General features: G+C 41.3%; 1 protein-coding gene across 4 annotated transcripts in view; it reads right to left on the reverse strand.

Moving 5' to 3' along the window:
• Window positions 1-21,325, reverse strand: part of PPFIBP1 (PPFIA binding protein 1) — a 161,264-nt gene that overhangs the window by 102,445 nt on the left and 37,494 nt on the right. For all 4 annotated transcript variants that reach the window (XM_006086772.3, XM_023752320.1, XM_023752321.1 and 1 more), the window contains one exon: window positions 2,351-2,442. The gene's annotated coding sequence lies outside the window, so the exon portion shown is untranslated. The remainder of the gene's footprint in view (window positions 1-2,350; window positions 2,443-21,325) is intronic.

A 21,325-nucleotide genomic window follows, 5' to 3' on the forward strand; every position in this document is an offset into this window, starting at 1 on the left:
TGGTGTGGCTTCGTTGGCTGGAGCGTCGTCCTGTACACCAAAAGATGGTGGGTTTCATTCCCAGTCAGGACAACATACCCAGGTTTCAGGTTCCAATCTCAGGTTGGGGTTCATGAGGAAAGCAGCCGATTATGTTTCTCTTTCACATGGATATCTGTCTGTCTCTCTCTCTCTAATACCAATTCTTTTTAAAGTTGAAGCAAATAAAAATTTTTTAAAAAGAAAAGACTTCTAGCTTCAGCAGCCCTCAAACTCCATCCACACCCTCACGCACAAAAGAAATGTATGCTTGAGGGAATGGCTCTAAAAGCAAAACTACATCTCCATTCGATAGTAAAGATGATCTTAGATATTTGGTTGGAGAGGGAGAGATTTCTAAAGGAGAAAAAAATGGAAGGGAAAATCTTGTGTAAGTTTCATGATGAAAAGAAATTCATTTATTCATTGTCTCAAGTTATAATGAACCAAGGATACCACCTACGTGACACACACGTCCAAGTAAGGTTGTGACCCCCAAGTTCTTTTCAGAATTTTTAGTATGAATTGCCTAGAATAAAGACTATTTGAGCCCTGGCTGGTGTGGCTCAGTTGGTTGAGTGTCATCCCATTCCGGTCAGGGCACATGCCTGGGTTTCTGGCTGGATCCCCAGTAGGGGGCCTGCAGAAAGCAGCCAATAGATGCTTCTCTCTTCCTAACTAGCATGCTTAGAACATCCCGTTGAAACAGACAAATCACCTGGCCAGCTAAAATCAACCTGTCTGCTTTCACAGGTGTCTACTTCAGCATCACTCCACAGAGACGCAGAATCTAAATGACTGAGTGGTCCCTGAACACACAAAACACAATCATCATCGAAATCTATGCACAAAAATATTCAATGGAGCACTATTTGTAATACATCCAAATTGGAAAACTACCTAAATATCCACCAATTGTAAAAGAGATGGATAATTGAGTAGCATAATAGCAAGGAAAATGAAAAATGTAATATCATAGATGAATTCCACAACCATAATAAGGAAATTAAGCCAGACACAAAGGAAGACATACTGTATGATGCTATTTACATAAACTTTAAAAACAGGCAAACTAATCAATGAATGGCATTAGAAATCAGAAAGTAGATTATTCCTGGGAGCATTAGGAAAGAGGGGCTGGCGTGCTGTTACCCAGGTGTGTCCACTGTGTCATAATTATCCCAGCAAGCCATCCACTTCTGATCTGTGCTCTTTCCTCTACGTAAAAGATACGTTGATAAAAAGCTGATTGAAAAAGAACCTGGGGAACATCTGGTCTGCTCTCCTTGGTTGGCATGAAAGTAATTGTTTCCCCAGCGGTTAAATGTCTCAAGGACACAGGAAATCCAAGGAAAGGCTGGGACTGAACATTAGGTCTCTTAACTCCCCATCCAGGTGCCAAAACTACCTCTCGAAGGTGGGAGGATGTTTCTCCAACTCCAGTCCTTGTTGTGACTACAGCCACAGTTTAGAAGGATTAGGGTCACATTCGTATTAAGAATACAACCCAGACATTTCCAATCTCCTACCGACAGATGCGACATAAAAAGCTTTAAACACTATTTAGGATGTGGCGAATCAGAAAGTCAGACAGTGCTATGCTCACACCCCAGGTTCTGCCACTTACAAGCTGTGTGACCATCTGCATGCTCCTTACTACTCTCTGAATCTCAATATCTTCATCTAGATCACTAAAATATTAACTCCTACTCTGCAAGGTTGGCAGGAGGATGATCTAAGGCAATAGTGTCAGAGCAGTACCTGGTATGTGGCAAGCACTCAGAAAAAGTAGTCATTGAATGAAAATTGAACTGAATTAGTCAAGGGCTTGTCACTTAGTACAACCTCAATAAATAATTGTCGCTATTATTACTGAGCAAGAGAAACAGGGAGGAAAGGAGTAAGTAAGCTTATATGAAAACACTTCGTTTTTCTAAGCCTATAGGGTCCTTAATGGGTTGACCGATTCTCACTGACTTTGATGGGGCACTGAAATGGTCTGAGATAAAGAACAGTAAAGGATTTGAAGAGGAGGCGGTGCTTTTTATGTGCTACCAGGTCTGTGTTTTCCTTCTCAGTAACAAAAAATGATTTGCTCAGTGACAGTCACAACAAGCCTAAATTCACAGCCATCTATGTAAGTCATATTATTTTTAGAATTAAAAAATTTTAAACGGGGTGGGTCACAAATTATCATAGGCATAATGAGTAGACTGACATAGTCAAGTAACTTTACTAGTGGGGAAAAATTTACACAGTGAGTATCCAGAAAGGTAATTGCAGGCTTTAAAGATGTGAGAAACAAACAATGGTGATGAGTGAGTTTACTTACATTAAAAAGGAAGGTTTAGCACCGATTTCTCCTTCAGCTCTTCAAATCTTGCTTGTACTTATTAGCAGACTGGTCCATAAAGTTCTTTAATACTGAAAAGATACGGAAAAGATAAAGTAACACTAATTTCCAATTATAGCAGACCAGAAAAAAAAATCCATTAATGGGTAAGTTGTTGTATAAGCAAAGAAGATAACACACGTGTTAAGAAAATGTTAAGGACCAAGAGATTTAACTGATAATCCTTCCCTTTATCTTTCCACCTTTCCTCCTCCGTGTCCCCTCCTCTTCCTTCCTTCCTTCTCCCCATCCAGCACCGCCTCCCTCTCTTCTTCCTTATTTCCTGTTACTGGACAACCTCAAATACTCCTCGAAGCCTGAGTTTCTGCTACCACCAGCATTAAATGTTATAGTCCAAAGTGCCTGACACATGTTAGGTCCTCTATGAGTGTTTGTTGGGTAAATAAAAAAACCACAGTTTCCCAATATCTCTTTACGATTTAAAAAATGAAGAGATTTATTATTTTCTTGTCCAACAAGAATAATATGTAGACAATATTGTAGAAACATATACACTGTTTTTTAGACTTGTTTTTCTGATTGATTCCCTTTTAAATAATATATACTTAGAAAAAAAATTCCCATTAGTATTCCTATGGACATGTAGATTCACACCATTATAGTTATAAAATATAGTAAAGGTAATAAAGGAATGTTTAGGAGATGGGAGTTCCTTTTGAGGTGCTCACTCTTCAGACACCCCAGGATTCCCTCCATCTACATGAGAAAGCAAAGTAGCTCCAAGTTAAACATGACCTCACATGTGATCTCAAATGTATATATAGTCGGGGCCAGGCCCAGACAAAACTGTGAGGTAGGAGTGGAGCAGCTTCCTTCTTCTATCTGTGCCTTTGAGGAGTCAGTGACTCCAGATGTTTCATTAAGTAGGAAAAATAGGATCGGCTCCAAAGTTCAAACAACTTGATAGATATCCTTCCTGAGGACATTTTCATTAAGAGAGAGAGAGAGAGAGAGAGAGAGAGAGCGAGCACTTCAGAAGGCAGGTGCTTGACACCGAAATAAAATGCATTACTGACTATGGAATTTCAAGCACAAATGGGGGATACAGATTGTCTTGAAGAAATTTCTCGACTCAGGTTCACATCTGTCCATTTGGCCTCCCCTAAAGCTGGCTTCATGTATGACCAATATACAGGGGTGGGCAAATGTAGGTTTACAGTTGTTATACAAATAAATAATACAAGAAATCTAATCTAATAAAAGAGAAACATGCAAATTGACTGCACCTCCACTATGCACAAGCCACGCCCACCAGCCAATCAGAGCAACTACATGCAAATTAACCCAAATAAGATGGCGGCCAGCAGCCACGGAGCTGGAGCAAGCAGGAGGCTTGGTTGCCCCCGTGATGGAGGAAGCCAAGCTTCCCGCCTGCCCTGGCTGGCTGTGGCCTCTGCTCAAGGCAACAAAGTTTCAATTATAGAAGATAAATAATTCCCAGATACCTGCTTCCAGCCAGCATCCACTGGGAGCTTGGGTGGGTGGGGGCCGTGGCCAGCCTGCAAACAGGCATCAGCCCCTCACCCAGGATGGCCACATCCTCATGGGGTGAGGGTCCCCGCTGGGGGGCTTGGCCAGCCTGCAAACAGCCATCAGCCCCTCACCCAGGCTGGGCAGGCACCCCAGCAGGGACCTCCACCCTGAAGGGACTGTGGCCAGCCTGCAAATAGCCATCAGCCCCTCACCCAGGCTGGCCACACCTTCATGGGATGAGGGTCCCTGCTGGGGGGCTTGGCCAGCCTACAAACAGCCATCAGCCACTCACCCAGGATGGCCACACCCTCATGGGGTGAGGGTCCCCGCTGGGAGGCTTGGCCAGCCTGCAAACAGCCATCAACCCCTCACCCAGACTGGCCAGGCACCCCAGCGGGGACCCCCACCCTGAAGGGGCTGTGGCCAGTCTGCAAACAGCCATCAGCCACTCACCCAGGCTGGCCAGGCATCCCAGCAGGACCCCTCTCCCTGAAGGGGGTGTGGCCAGCCTGAAAATGGCCCTCAGCCCCTCACCCAGGCTGGCCAGGCACCCCAGCGGGACCCCCACCCTGATCCAGGACACCCTTCAGGGTAAACCAGCCGGCCCCCACCCATGCATCAGGCCTCTAACCTATATAATAAAAGGGTAATATGCAAATTGACCCTAACAGCAGAAGGACTGGGAATGACTGGTCACTATGACACACACTGACCACCAGGGGGCAGACACTCAATGCAAGAGCTGCCCCCTGGTGGTCAGTGCACTCCCACAGGAGGAGCTCTGCTCAGCCACAAGCCAGGCTGATGGCTGCCAGTACAGCGGTGGTGGTGGGAGCCTCTCCCGCCTCCTCAGCAGCACTAAGGATGTCCGACTGCAGCTTAGGCCTGCTCCCTGCTGGCAAGTGGACATCCCCCAAGGCCTGCCGGGCTGCCAGAGGGATGTCTGACTGCCAGCTTAGGCCCAATCCCCCAGGGAGCGGGCCTAAGCCAGCAGGTGGTCATCCCCTGAGGGGTCCCAGACTTCGAGAGGGCACAGGCCGGGCTGAGGGACCCCTCCCTGAGTGCACAAATTTTTGTGCACTGGGCCTCTAGTAATAAATAATACAAGAGCTGTTTCACATACTCACAATCTAGGTAAATTTTAAGCACTTAATGATGCATACATAGCAAGCCCGACTCTAAGATTAGTGTGTGCTCCAAAAGCAGTTATATTAATCAGCAGTTTTCAAAGTGCATGTCTAGGAACTCTCTCCCATGGGTGCTTCTGAGAATGGAGGCAGGAGAGTGAGTGGATGTGTAGTAGTGGGCTGAGCACATTATTATTTCTCTTATAATTTGATCCAAAACTTACTCGGAGAAGAGGTTCCTTGAGCTGCTTATAAAAGGGTTGAAACTAAATGATGATTAAAGCTAGTGCAGAAAAATCCCAGTGAGTTCATAGCACAACACAGCTGATCGAGCACAGTAATCACACCAAAATCCAACCACCCTCCCTAACAGAGTCTTTTTGGAAAAATGTGAATTCTAAGTTGGGTCCCAGAACACAGGTCATCCTGGGTCCAAGCAGGCAGGAGCCAGGCCTTCTCTTCCTTCTTACCCAGTGCCTTTGTCTTCTGCCCTGGAACAAACACTTATACTTCCATGAGGACTAAACCAACAGTAAGGGGGTGAGAAGAGGGTGGAGAGGGCCTGTGGATATTCCAGAGTGGGGGAGATGGGGGCTCCAGCAGGGAGTAAGACACAGTGGGTTTCTGTGAGTCAATCACTACCCCAGACCCTGCCCCAAACCTCACCAGCCTCCTTGCTAGAAATTACATGTGCAAAGCTTACAAACTTCACATATGTCCAGGCCTTTTAGGAATGAGGAAGAGAAAGTCAGTGGAACCGTTTAAAGAGAAGAAAAAGGTATACCTATGTTCTGTAAGACCAAATTTAAAAACATATAAAATTAGAAAACAATTTTTTAAAAGAAAATTCTAAGAAAGCATTGCCTGAACTTGCCCCAGAAGAATTCTCTGAATTAAGAGGCACTGAGTATATTCATCCCTCCCTCCACACAGAGCTTCGATTATTCGATTCAACCAGGACTGAATACATAAAAACATTTATAAACATAAACCACTGGATTTTTTGAGTTTCCATCATGAACCTTGTGTAAGTCTGTCAAAGATTCCCTTTGTTATACAGTTTTGACCAAATGCAAGAGACTTTAGTCATTTCCTCAGAAACAGACGTGAGCTATAAATATGAACAAACCAACACAGCCAGTCACTCACAAAAAGGCTCACTGAAAAGTTTAATTTAAAAACAAGAGCACATTATTAAACTAAAAAAATAAGCCATAAAAAAATCCAAACCCATGCAAACAACATTCTTAGCAGAAAAACTCAGTGTAATGACAAAGATAATTACAAATAGCTTTTTATTTGACTCCTAAACTTTTCCTATACAGAATTTTCAAAAACAAAAATAAAAAAAGTCTGTATTTGTGTTCACTTAATAAAGCAAACCATTGACATCCTGCCCAAATCTCAGAACATACATTCCAAGAAAATCCTCCAAACCATTAAATAAATGGCTTATGTATATCCCTTTGTGATAGAAAACACTACTACTGCTTATTTTCAAAATCCCTTTGATATTCTAATCTAACGCATGACCTTTATAACTGAGAGTAACATGTTAAGACATAATAATTAGGAAGTGAAGTTACTATTTATTATAATATCATATTTCTTAATTTAAAACTAAACCAAAATCCAAAGTCTCTATTCAGGTATGACATAAGCATCTAAAGCAGGCGTCTGAACCCAGGGCAAATATGGCCTGCCACCTATTTTTGTAAATAAAGTTTTATTGAAACATAGCCATGCCCATTTACTTACATATTGTCTATAGCTGCTTTTTAAAAATTATCATTATTACTAGTGGCCTGGTGCACGAAATTCGTGCACATTAAAAGGGGATTAATTAGGGGAAATATTTTAATATTGCTATTTGCCCTTTCTCTATAATAGCAGTATCAGAGATTAAAGAAAATTAGTAAAATGTATATGAAAATCTCCCTCCTGTCAGAGTCTGGGGTGTGCCGCGAGACCCAGAGTCAAGACCCTGCCCACCCGCATGCGCTTCGAAATCGCCCAAAACCCAGACCTGGCCAGCCCCACCCGTCAAGCCCCGCAGGGCAGGGGGCACCGGCCTCAGGTCCCCCGTCAAGCCCCGCCAGGCAGGGGGGCACAGCCTCAGGTCCCCCGGCCCAGGCACCGGGGCAGGGGACGCGGCCTCTGGTGCCCTGGCACCTGGGCAGGGGGTGCAGCCTCAGGTCCTCTGGGCCCAGCCTCAGGTCCCCCGGCCCCAGTGCTGGGGCAGGGGGCACAAGGGCACAAGGGCGTGATGACCATTTGCATATTAGCTTTTTATTATATAGGATTATTATTATTACTAGAGGCCCAATGCATGAAGATTCGTGCAAGAAGAGGCCTTCCTTCCCCGGGCTGCTGGCACCACCTTTGCATGCTGCCCAGAGGCCTGGAGTGGTCGGGGCAGGGTGGAATGCCTGCATCATAGCCATGGCAATGACGCAAGCATCCCAGCCCGGCCGCCACCATCTTTGTCGCGTCAATTTGCATATTCTCTCCTTATTGGCTGTGGGTGCCGCCATCTTTGTTGCAAAGTGATGGTCAATTTGCATATTCTGTCTTTATTAGATAGAATTTTTTTCTTTTAGAGAGAGAAACTTTAATTGATTGGCTCCAACAGAGGATTGAACCTGCAAACTGGGCATGTGCCCTGACTAGGAACTGAATCCACAGGCTTTTGGTGTACAGGAAGATGCTCCAACCAACTGAGCCAACTGGCTAGGGCTAGAGCTACTTTTGCAATGATTGAGTGAAGTAGTTACACCAGAGCCTGTAAGACTCTTAAAGTATAAAATATTTATTAACTGATTTGACCCTCTAAGAAAAAGCTTGCTGACTTCTGATCTAGGAAACAGCTACCTCAGTGCACTAAATCTTGAAATGAGAAACACAAATCCTGGTTTAATCATCTTGCTGGATACTACCTAAGTCATTTAACCTTAGCTACTTTAATGTTCTCATTCACAATACAATAACAGACAATATTTATTGGGAATTTATGTATCAGGCACTATTCTAAGGGCGTTACTTTTAGTAAATTAACAATAAATTCACTCATTTAATTCTGACTAAAACCCTGTGAGGAGAGTAAATGATTATCCCCATCTTACAGATGAGGAAACTGAGGCAGAAGGGTTAAATAACTAGCCCAAAGCCACATTACTGTTAAATAGAAAAGTCAGGGTCAGAACCCAGGCAATCCAGGTTCAGAGCTGGTATTATACATCTCTCTGCTAGATTGATGATCATTTTAATTTTATGAAAGTTACAGATAATAAAAGGAAATCTTAAAAGGTCTACTAGTGAGCAATGTTAGTTAAAGACAGTAAAGTACACCTCTGCACAGTTTAGGATAAGATACCTAAAATAAGACTATAAATGGACTTCCACAGACTTTTAAGACCCTTCTGATTTCTAAGATTAGGGCTAACCTTGGGATACTGGGAATATAAAAGCCCACAATATCCTTTTTTTGTTTTTTTACCACAAGTAATAAAAAAAAAAATCAAACTAACTGACCAATGTCTGTCTTCCTCTTGGTGAGTGAGGCCTCTCCAGGCAGTTCAGCCCTTCAGAAAGCCTTTGGGACACAAGCTTACTGGAGGGACCTTAAATCTCCCACATTAGTTCCCATCTAGTCTTATCCTCTGCCTAGCTTCCATCTGGGAAAAGGCTGAGCAAACAGAAGTTATGGAAAAATTTTAATAGTTTGGCAAGAAGAGCTCTATCCAGATAGTAACTGTCACATGAAGATGTCCCCGTGCTGAACTAACCCCACTTCCCGATGTGCCCCAGGATGTTTGCAGCAAATGCGTCACCTACATGTGAACCCGTGCTCTTTTGTACTAAAAGATAGGTTTATATGATCCAAATAAAATAAGGGGAGCCCTAACCAGTCTGGCTCAGTGGATAGAGTGTCGGCCTGCGGACTGAAAGGTCCCAGGTTCAACCTTGGTTGTGGGCACATCCCCAGTGGGGGTGTGCAGGAGGTGGCTGATTGATGTTTCTCTCTCATCGATGTTTCTAACTCTCTATCCCTCTCCCTTCCTCTCTGTAAAAAATCAATAAAATATATTTTTAAAAAATAAGGGGAAAATATACTGCTAGATTAGTCATCTCCAATTTCACATTTAGATAGAGGTGGTCTTAACCATCTTTTTTAGCCAGTCTTTAACTGGCTTTCAGTGTCTGCAGAGTAAAGTCAAATCCTTGAGTTTGACATTTCAGCTTACCCCTTACCTACTTTTCCAGTCTTACCTCCTTCTGTTTTTGGTCTTTCATGTAACCGGGATGGCCTGTTTTTTTTCTTCTGAGAACATACATATTCTGTACTCCCCTATTTTCTCTTTCACTACCAACATCACATCCAGTGAAGCAGTCACATCTCTGTGCTAAATATTGTGGGATACAATCTGCATTTCCTGGGAGGACTGGATTCTCACCATCCAGTAGAGAAAAAGGTACACAAAGGACTACATGTTCAAGGTTCAAAGTGCTGTAGGACTCTGATTAGGGGATCCAAAAAGACTTTAGAGAGAAGCCATCAATGAGTTGGACCTTAAAGGAAGGAGAAACAGAGTGTACTGGAGTTTATAAAGTTAGAGGGTAACCAGATAGGATAAAAATTTATTATCAGAAACTTCAAAACCCAACAGGGTCCAAAATCCTGGCTCCCTTTGACTAGAAATAGAGATTGTCGGAGTTACAATCAAATAAAGCAGGTTGATGCTAACCATGCTGAAAACCAGATTTGTAGCCAGTGTCATGTGTTGGTCAAATAACAAAGCCTTTTAATTCCGTCCCTACATAGTCTTCCCCTTCTCTCATTGCCAACAGCATTGAATATTTCAACCCATTCATTCATGTGGGCATTTAATCACATGTGGACTTTCACTGTTTAAATATTCTAGAAGGTTGTTTTCCCTCCTCAATAAGACTTTGTTATCAAAGAATAGGTTCTTTCAAAGACCCTTGGCATTGTTGAATTTTAGGTTCAAGGTCCCTGACAAGTAATGCTAGTTTAGCTGAGAAGCAAATTTAAATTATGAGGTCGGGCTGTTTGGCTAGTAACACAATGCCCAGCCAACCATAAACATCTGTATTCCAACATGGCTTTGCTTTCTGCCTATCCATTAACTCATGTGAACTGATCTAAAACGTCTTTCTTTGTGCAATGGTCAGGAAAAAAGCTAACAACTAGGGTTAGTGATGGAAGGAAAGATCAAGTTAAAGCAGCGCAAGAAAGTGGTGGCTCATAGCCAAAATATAGACATTGAAGTGTTTAATAAATTACACATTACAGTATATCTGCAAATCTGAGGATGAACAAAGAGCTTGAACTTTATCCCTTATGTTTTAAAAAGGGTCAGTGTATAGTTTTTTGTGTGTTCCCACAATACCAAGCACTGTGTTATAAATACTAGCGAAATGAATAATGTGATGATCTCTGATGTCCCATAGTCCTTAGTGAACCTATTTGTCATGCCACAATCCAATTGATTATAGTCAAATTTCCCTCAAGACTCCGGAATTGTAGCATTTGCAATGTCTACTGACATATTACATCAAATAAGGCCCACATATTTTTAAGTTAGCATATTGCTTCACAATCATATTTGCAGTGTTTAGTAATGGTTGCCTTTGTCTTTAATGCATAGCTTTCTTTGCCAATACCGGCAAATTATTTTTTTATTTCCCTCCAAAAAAATTATAATTCAAAGATGCTAAGCAATTTTGGAATTCAAAAGTTACGATTTGAAAGTTTTGACTGAATTGAATGGAATTATTAAAGCCTGCCATAAAGTTACATATACTAGTAAAAATAAACATATGCCTGGCTACATGTGGTGTGGGACAGTATTCTGGGGCTGGGTGTGAGGGAATCCACATGGCTCAGCTTCCTAGCACACCAATTTGTCTTTGTGGCAAACATTAAACTTTATTTTTTATGACAAATATCATGACCTATAGTGAAAGTATTATATCACAATGTATAAAAATGTTTATATGGAAAATATTATGGACTATAATATAAAATTTTCCTAACAATATGTTTATACAATGGGTTTCAATCACATTTTGGGCAAGAACTTTAGAATAGATGTTCCCATTAGTTGCACAGATCTTGAAGCATAAGGGTAGTTTGGTAGAAATCAGAGGCTGCTGACCACATAGTCAGTCATTTCCTCAGAGAGAAAATTTCTACAAATGTTCTGAAATATGTCCTATCCCTTTGAAAGCGGAGGAGAAACAAGTGCCCTGCCTTTAAAATTCTAGCTGTGATAGCCAAGAAATTCTACAGGTTCAAGTCCTTCCACCTTTATCATTAACTAACATGTTATTACAAATATCTTTCAAAAAATATGAAGACAAGCCACTTCAACCCCACTAGCATCCCGAAAGAGCATTCTGAACTAATGTGGAATTTATAACAGTGATTGTTTTAATAAAACAGTGACTTCTTCCCACTGGTACATAACACTATCAATACACTGGTACATAACACTATCAATACACTGGTACATAACACTATCAATACACTGGTACATAACACTATCAATACACTGGTACATAACACTATCAATACACTGGTATAGAACACTATCAATACACTGGTACATAACACTATCAATACACTGGTACATAACACTATCAATACACTGGTACATAACACTATCAATACACTGGTACATAACACTATCAATACACTGGTATAGAACACTATCAATACACTGGTATAGAACACTATCAATACACTGGTACATAACACTATCAATACACTGGTATAGAACACTATCACGCCAGAACTGCGAGAACCAACAGACCTCAGTGAGGTCGTCTGGCTGTGAGAGGGGTTGGCCCATTATGAACGCGATCATCGCTGACCCAGCAGGAACAGTAAGGACTCTTCCCCTTAAATTTCCCCACATGAAATAGATGTATTTTCATTGTTAGACTAGGACCATGGTTTCTGCAACATGTGTGTTTTAAAAAGAGGTTTTCCTGCCTAAAATAGGTCTTACCCAGCGACCGTCTATTAGAAATCCTGTCAACCAACATAAGACCCTGAAGTTTTATAGACACATTTAAACAAGAATAGGATAGAAATACTGCAGGTAAAATATCTGACTATTTGATTTTCAGCTTCCATATTCAGAAAGACACACTGACCTATAAATTCTCTAAATCTCAAGAGAGAATTCACTGCAATTCACTACCAGACTGAAACTATGTTAGGATTTTTTATTTCATTTGGTATTGAAATGGTAACTCAGGGCTGCTTAATATATGTTTCTGGTTACCATTGTGAATGAAAATTTCCCCATGATTTTATTTATATACTAGGGGCCCAGGGCGCAAAATCGCGTGAGACCCAGACCCGGCGCGCTGCGGGATGCAGCGTAAAGTGCACCCATCAATGCACCTCCTGGTGACCAGTCTTTGGTCGTTACGGCATTACAACCACTGAGTTTTTATTATATAGATTTTCTCTTTTGAGACTGGAAGGGAGAGAGGGACAGGGAGAGAGAACCCACAAGTCCCAGAACGTATATCATTTCTTCCATGAGTATTTCAGTATATCTCTCTAAAACAGTGGTTCTCAACCTTCTGGCCCTTTAAATACAGTTCCTCATGTGACCCAACCATAAAATTATTTTCGTTGCTACTTCATAACTGTAATGTTGCTACTGTTATGAATCGTAATGTAAATATCTGATATGCAGGATGGTCTTAGGCGACCCCTGTGAAAGGGTCGTTCGACCACCAAAGGGGTCACAACCCACAGGTTGAGAACCGCTGTTCTAAAAGATCGTTTAACTGTAAGACTATCATCACACACCTCAAAATTAGTAATAATTCTTATTGTTAGGAAGAGGTATTTCTATTTCAATACCATCACATTTCCAGTCAATGAGCACATTTCCAATTGCCTTATAAAAGCCATATTTTCAAAAACCATTTGTTTGTTCTCATTAGAGTCCACAATTGTGGTCAGTTGATACATCTGTTAAGAATTTTTTAATCTATAGGTTCCACCCTACATCTCTTTTCTTTCTCCTTGCAAGTTATTTATTGAAGAAGTTGGCTTGTTTGTCCTGTAGAGTATCCCATAGCTGATTATGTTCCTAAGTGCAATTTAACATGCATCAGCTCACCTTCAAAATTCAGGTTGGTTAATTTTTTTCCTGTCCCTTGTGGAAAGGTAGATATGTAGATGTAGATAGCTCATGGACTACTGAACAAAAACCATGTGCTTTTCTATTCCACTGACATTGAGTAATAAGGAAAAGAAATAGGAACGATTTTCAAGGATCTATAAAACTATCTTTGAGGCAAGAACAGAAGTTGAACCCTGGGCTTATAAAGTAATACAATGTGGGGTTAAAGTAGGTTTACAATTGTGAGTACCCAAAACACAAAGTTTACTCTTGTATTATTATTTATGAATTATTGCATTATTTTCTATATGAACAACTGTACATCTACTATTGCCCCACCCTGTACTTAAATCAAAGGAATGAGAACAGGAAACAAATGTTGCAGACTGATCCTTTCCTCCCCTTCCCAACTCCTTCTGCCATTACAGGGTAGGGAAGGCTCTAGAGTAGTGTTTCTCAACCTTCTGGCCCTTAAATACAGTTCCTCATGTTGTGACCCAACCATAAAATTATTTTCGTTGCTATTTCATAACTTTAATGTTGCTACCGTTATGAATTGTAATGTAAATATCTGATATGCAGGATGGTCTTAGGCGACCCCTGTGAAAGGGTCGTTCGACCACCGAAGGGGTCGCGACCCACAGGTTGAGAACCGCTGCTCTAGAGCAAGCAGTTTGGGTTGAATCCCAGCTCCACCTCTCGAGCTGTGTGGCCTGCAATAATCTGACTTAACTTCTCTGTGCTTCAGGGTCCTTATCCATAAAATGAAGACAATACACGGCACACCTATTGTGTGAGAGTTCAGTGAGATAATTCAGAAAAAGAGCTTGGCACACAGTAAGCTCTCAAAAAAAAGCTGTTAATTATTATCCTTTTTTAATCATTATTATCCCTAATAAAAATCTCCTCCTTAAAACTTTGGGATGCCACCTCTTCCCCTAAGTGACTCAATTGAGTTTCACCCTAAAGGCTTTTGCCTTACTTGAGTTCTTGCCAATGTCTGTCTATAATTGTACTTCTGAACAAAAACGACTCCTGCTATGTGATAATACATCTTCCAAATTTTGCAAACAGCAGGCAGAATCAGTTGTCCTCGAACACTCATGAAACTAATCTTCTTGGCTGTTCACGAAACATTCAAGTGAGGAACAGAGAATTTTTTCCCCCTGGACTAAGAGCCTGCCATGTGCCAAGCATGGCACTTAGCACTAGAAACGCCATGAATTCTAGTTAGCTGGGGTTGGGGAGGCATTCAATGTTCTTATGTTTTAATTATTAATAACCCAAAAGTTCTCATTTAAAGTATGTGTTCAGGACCTACCACTGGACTATGTACTACAGGGGGTAAAAAAATAATAAATAATAAAGCATAGTCTCTGGGAAAAAAAATTTACAGTCCATTAGAAGAGAAGTATGCTAATGATCCATAATCTATAATAATAAAAACATAATATGCTAATTAAACCGGATGTCCTTCCAGACGAAGCCAGGGCTGCAAAGGAAGCCCAGTCTCAGGTGCCTGCTGGCGGCAGGAGGGAAGCCTGGGTCCCGCGTGCCAGAGGGAAGCCGGTGTGGGCAACTGGAGGAAGGAAGGCCTACTCTTGCACGAATTTTGTGCATCGGGCCTCTAATGTAACATAATAGATCATGAGAGGGGCAAATGAAATGATAGAAAAAAAAATCCAGAGGGAAAAATAATTTACAGTGAAGGGTAGTTTTGGGGGGCTATTTTAAAAAAAAAGAGAGATATAATGGGTAAGATGAAAGTTTCAGCAATGACTAAGATTTCAAAAGAGCAGAGGAAGAGTTGGAAGAAGCAGGGAGAAAGAATTCAGACAGAGGAAACAGAAGCATGGGGGCTGAAATGCGGGGGTTGTTCAGGGAACAGCAGTAGTTGTGGTTGGATGAAGTGCCAAACGTGTGAAGGGACAGTGACAGGGGTGGCTGGATCCTACAAGCCCTGGATGAGTAGTGGTAAGGAGGTTGGACTAGATTTAGTAAGTAACCGAGAGTTTTGAGGTTTTCTGAACCAGTGAGTGGGGATGGTCAGAGTTGTGTTTTACATAAATTAATATGGATGTATTAATATGAATCACCTGTTTCCTAATTCAGGCATCAAGGGCCTTTGAATCAAGACGAGGAAGGAGAACCAAAGACACAAATACCAGCTATATTTGGAATGGAGAAAATATGACTTGGTGATTGAAATGACAGAAGTAAAGAAGAACTCAAAGATGGCTTCAAAGTTTTGATCCTAAACACCTGCAAAAAATAGTGGTGTCATCAACAAAAATACGAGTCCATTCAAAGAGCTGGGTTTGGGAGAGAGGTAAGAGAGTTAACCCCATTCGAATATGTTGAATCTGATGTACCAGCAGAATACACACAGTGGGCACCAGAACCAACAGGAAAAGTGAAGTGAGCGGGCCAGTGAGAAAAGCTTAGAGAAATAATATGTTTAGGATATAGCAAGGTGAACTAGTGAAAGTAGAGTAGTGTCCAGAGAAGAACATTCAGTTTAGTACAAATCATAGGATCTGAAAAATGAAAGAGCCTTAGAAGAGTCAGTAAGACAAAAGGCAGCGATCAAAGGAATAAATGAAGAAGTAAAGGCAATGAATGAAAACCACTTATTTAATAAATTCAATATAAAAGAATAAAGAAAAGATGGGATATTAGGAACATGGGCAAGAGCACTAAAGAAAGTAAAGAAAAAAAGAGGAAAGGGGATATCCTAGATGTTTTTATGTAGACAAAGGTGGTAGAGAGGAAACAACTGGCTGTCTGAGACAGGAAGGAAAACAAATGATCAAAGAACTGGAGGCAAATGCAAATACAGAAGTATGTTAGAGTGAAAGATGAAAATGAAGCTTGAGAATCAAGATGACTAACTGCCAGATCTGTTTTCTTGGCCTACAAAGAGTTTCAACAAATGTGATTTAAACTTGAAGAGATTTCACATAGAAAACAGAAAACTGGACACCACTGGGCCAAGGCTTCTACAGAACAACAACTCTGCTGTCCCCACCGTAGACACAGCAGGTACCCTGCAGTTTACCACAATCCCTACCTATCCCCTCATTCATTTTAGTAATTTTGGTAGCCCCTGTTGGCAGTTGAGTTTGTGACTCCTTTTCAATAAAAGAAGAGAGGATGAGATCCTTAGAGAGTGATGGCTATAGACTGAAACCTGAAAACTGAAAAAACAGTGATCAAAGGAAACAGGTTAGGAAGCCAATAAGAGAGGATTGTGGTCTGTTAGCCTGCTGAGACCAGTGACTCATCATTCTGCCTGGCAGTGCCCTGGAAGCAGGGGTCACAGGGCAGTCATGGCATCAGACAGGAAGACAAGGGGTTCTAGGGTGCTAGTGGGGACCTCAGTGAGGAGCCTGGACAACGCCTACCCTTGATGGGGAGTGTGAAGGGGCTCTCCTGGGAGAATGGAAAAGAGACATCATGGGAACAAAGAGTAGATGCGGGGGAGAGAGGGTGGTGGGAGAGACCTAAAAGGCAAGATAAAAAGGATTCTCCTGGGCTTTTTCTGGCAAGAACTTGAAAGTGTCATCTGTGTAAAATATTAGAGGACAGACACACATCAAAGGCTAAGAGGAGAGTTAGGAAGCTTTGAGAGGAAAGTAAAAGCAAGTATAATTAGTACAAAAAGGGAAAATCAGTCCTGTAGAAATTTACCATTAGTGAGCCCTAGCTGGTTGGCTCAGTGGCAAGAGCGTCAGCCTGCAAACTGAAAGGTCCCGGGTTCGATTCCGGTCAAGGGCACATGCCTAGGTTGCGGGCTTGATCCCCATTAGGGGGCATGCAGGAGGCAGCCAGTCAATGATTCTCTCTCATCATTGATGTCTGTCTGTCTCTCTCTCTCTCTCTCTCTCTCTCTCTCTCTCTACTTTCCTCTCTGAAATCAATAAAAATATATATGTTTTAAAAATTTACCATTAGTGTATCTTCATCTCCCTGCTCTTCAACTCCCAGAAAAAATAACCCAGAACAGATTTTCTTTTTTTCTTTTTTTAAAGTGAAAACATGACCAGACTTGGCAAATCATAATGAAATAGCTCAGAGAATTGTATTTTTGTGAAATGAGCCATGTGAATGTTAAAGAAGATTATTTTTAAACTACACACTTGAATTCCTTTCAAATATCCTTAAATAAGATTGCAGAGATAAAAAATGTACACTCATTCTTTGTTCTTATATGCAGAGGGTTGTATACATTATCTAAAGTTTTAAAGTAGGAAGGAGATCAAAAGTTCGATGTTTAGTAAGTCTTCAATGTCTCATAAAGCAAATGCATATAAACAGAAAAGAAACCCCACCGTTCATGACCAGCTAGCCCAGTGCCTGAACCTTTGGGGTCTGCATATTTCCTAAGTCCCTTTAGGTTTAAGACACACACACACACACACACACACACACACACACAAACACACACACAAACCAAAACAACATATTAAATGCCGAGAATAATTCTACAAGGTTACACCCAGACAGGCAGCTCTGGGGGGAGCAACGCAATGGGTGGTAGAGCCATGAGGAAGCAGAGATGGGGGAACTTCGACTTTATCTTTGGTACTTGAGTTATTTGTTTTTAAATTTTTAAAAAATAAATTAAATTGTAATAAGATGAAGCTAAAGCAACCTTTCAAGTGATCAAAGAAATGTAAATCAAAGTGAGACCCATTGTTTCGTGGACTAAAAGACCAGGTAGACATACTATTTGTGAAGCTGTGGGAAAACAGGAAGTCTAACAGAGTGTTGTTGCTGGTGGTGTGTTTCATGGCACAGAGTTTAGAATGTACAAAAGGACCTGTTCTAAAAAGTAAGTCTCCTTCCCTCTCCTATGCCTGATACACAGTTCTTCTTCTTGGAATCAACTACTCTTGAGAGTTTCTTGGGTGTCCTTCAAGAAGTCTACTAAAGTATGGGAGGGACTGTAAACTGATTCACTTTATTGAATGACAGTTTAGCAGCATCTGTCATCATTTCCAATACACAGACCTTGTTACCTGGTAACTCCACTTTTAAGACTCTACAAAAAACAACTATGGACCCAAATGCTCATGACAACATTTTAGAGTTAATGAATAATTGGAAACTATCTAAGTGTAAATAAATACAGTTCATCCGTCCAATGAAACACTATGTAGTCATAAGAAATGGAGAGCTGTATACACAGATACAAAAAGATGTTTCGTGACACATTAGGAAAGGAAAAAAAGGAGGCTGTTAAACAATATAATAGTATGACAGAGTTTTGTAAACAAACAAACATTTCTGAATATGCACATGTGTGTATTAATGTTGTATATGCCTGGGATGATAACCCAATAATTTTTCATTTCTGTGAATTACAGAGGATCAGAAATAGGAAAGAAGCCAAAGCCGGTTTGGCTCAGTGGATAGAGCGTCGGCCTGCGGACTGAAGGGTCCCGGGTTCGATTCCGGTCGAGGGCATATGCCTGGGTTGCGGGCACATCTCCAGTGGGGGATGTGCAGGAGGCGGCTGATCGATGTTTCTCTCTCATCGATGTTTCTGACTCTCTGTCTCTCTCCTTTCCTCTCTGTAAAAAATCAATAAAAATATATTTAAAAAAAAAAAAAAGAAATAGGAAAGAAGTGTGGGAAAAGAGGAAGGAAAGATTTCCATTTTTAATCCTATATTGTTTGAAATTTACAATAAGCACATAGTTAGTGCTTTGGTAACTTGAGAGTTTAAGAATAAATTTAAACAATAAAGCTACTAGCAATCAGTACTACATGGATAAAAATAGCCATCTGTAAAATATTTTGCATGTACATTATTAAAAAGAGGGTAGGTGCAGGCTTAACATTCAAGAGCTGCCGCAAAGGCCCAAGGCATGGACCAATTCATGATTGTACTGACGGATAAACAGGAACCATGCATGCTGAGGGTTACTGGTGAAGGAAAGGAAAGCGGCCCAGCCATCCACAAAACACAAGTTTCTTTCTCGTCTTATAGACCCAAACTCGTTCACGTTTCTGAATGGAATATATTGGGGATGAACAAAGGTGATGGACATGGAAAGGAGATCTAATAAAAATATTCCTGAATATAGGAATTCTAGAAGATCTCCAGGAATATTCCTAAGGTCCACTTTCTAAATTTTGGCCAGAAGCCAAACTTCTTTCCTGAAAAGCCATAAACTGTAAAAGATAAACTGTAATCCAAGAACATTTGTGATAAGGAAGTGCTATGATAGGAATAGTTGCTTAAAAAAAGGCGAGTTAGCCCGGCCGGTATGGCTCAGTGGTTGAGTGTCGACCTATGAACCAGGAATCACAGTATGATTCCCGGTCAGGGCACATGCCCGGGTTGTGGGCTCGATCCCCAGAAGGGGGTATGCAGGAGGCAGCCAATCAATGATTCTCACTCATCATTGATGTTTCTATCTTTCTCTCCATCTTCCTTCCTCTCTAAAATCAATAAATATATATTAAAAACATAAGTAAGAGTTAGACTATTAGAATGCATTGGTATCCCCCTATCCCCAGCACTGATCAAGAGGAAGGAGGCATTCATATTCCATGGAAGTTTCCCAGTCTTTCCAGCAGATAAACCTCTGGAAAGGAGAATGCTCCATGAGGCAACGTTCATTCAGAAATGTGATGGCTGAAGACCAGCAAATGTCTTTGACAACAGCTACGCCCAAACATCCTGCCCATATTGGTCTTATTTCTCAAACTCGAACTCACTGTATTAGTTTTCTATTGTTACCACAACAAACAACCACAGATGGAGCAGCCTAACACAGATCCTCTTTGTTATCTCACAGTTTTTGTGGATCAGAAGTCTGGGCACGGCATGGCTGGTTGTCTGCTCCAGGTTTCACAGGCAGAAATCATGGTGGCGGCAGGACTGTGTTCCTTTCTGGAGTCTTTGGGGATGAGCTCATTCAGATTGTTGGCAAAATTATAATTCCAAGTGACTGTAGGATTGAGGTTCCCATTTCCTTGCTGGCTGTGAACGGGGGCTGTTCTGAATGTATAGAGACCACTTGGCTTGTAGTATCCTTCAAAATCAGCCATGGCGCCCAGCCAGTGTGGCTCAGTGGTTGAGGGTCAACACATGAACCAAGAGGCTACAGGTTTGATTCCTGGTTAGGGAACATACCCAGGTTGTGGGCTCGATCCCCAGTAGGGGTCGAGCAGGAAGCAGCCGATTAATGTCTCTCTCATCAATGTTTCTATCTCTCTATCGTTCTTTCTTCCTCTCTCTCTTAAGTCAACAAAAACATTCTTTAAATTTAATCAGCAATGGTGGGTCAAGTCCCTCTCACTCTTCAATTTGTCTGACTTCTCTCTCTGCCTCATTTCTCAGCCGCCTCCCTCTTCTGCGCCACCTCTCTGATTGAGCCATAACTTTTCATGGCATATGTAATTACTTACATTGGATTCCTCTGGATAATTGAGGCTACCCTCCCTATCTTAAGATCAGCTAATCACTCACCTTAATTCCATCTGCTAAGTTTCATCACAGTAGTACCCAGACTAGTGTTTGCTTGAACAACCAGAAGACAGGAATTCTAGGGAGCGGGGAGGGGGCATCTTTAGAATTATACCCACCACATTCATTTATATTCTGAGGTGGAAAAAAAATTAGCTGAAGGATTCCCATCTGCCAAAAATTTTCGGAGTATAATAACAAAGTAGCATTGCTCTCGCATGAGTTATTCTGATTAAACCTGCAAATGACTCTGCTAAGTCAACATTACCACACTATCTCTATAATCAACAAAACTATGGCTCAGAAATTAACTTGCCTGAGAACACAAGAAGAGGGAATCAGCATTAAACCCAGATCTAGCAGTCTAAAAGCCCATTTCCTTTAATATATCTGAAAACATGACACAATTATGACTTTAGGAAAGGAATGGCTTAGTACTAATGAGAATAAGGAATATCAATGTTTAAAGCGGAGGGAGAGGAAACCCAACAGGAGTTAGCAACTAATTAGTTCTGTAAATTAAAGGTGAAAGAATAATAAAATCAAAGCCAACTACCAAGGAAGGATAATCTGAGGGTAACAAATCATGTAGGTCCAATGAAACCTCAATAATGTAATGGAAAAATAGCCCTATCATAGTATG

This window comes from Myotis lucifugus, unplaced genomic scaffold (assembly GCF_000147115.1).
Source record: "Myotis lucifugus unplaced genomic scaffold, Myoluc2.0 scaffold_30, whole genome shotgun sequence".
NCBI lineage: Eukaryota > Metazoa > Chordata > Mammalia > Chiroptera > Vespertilionidae > Myotis > Myotis lucifugus.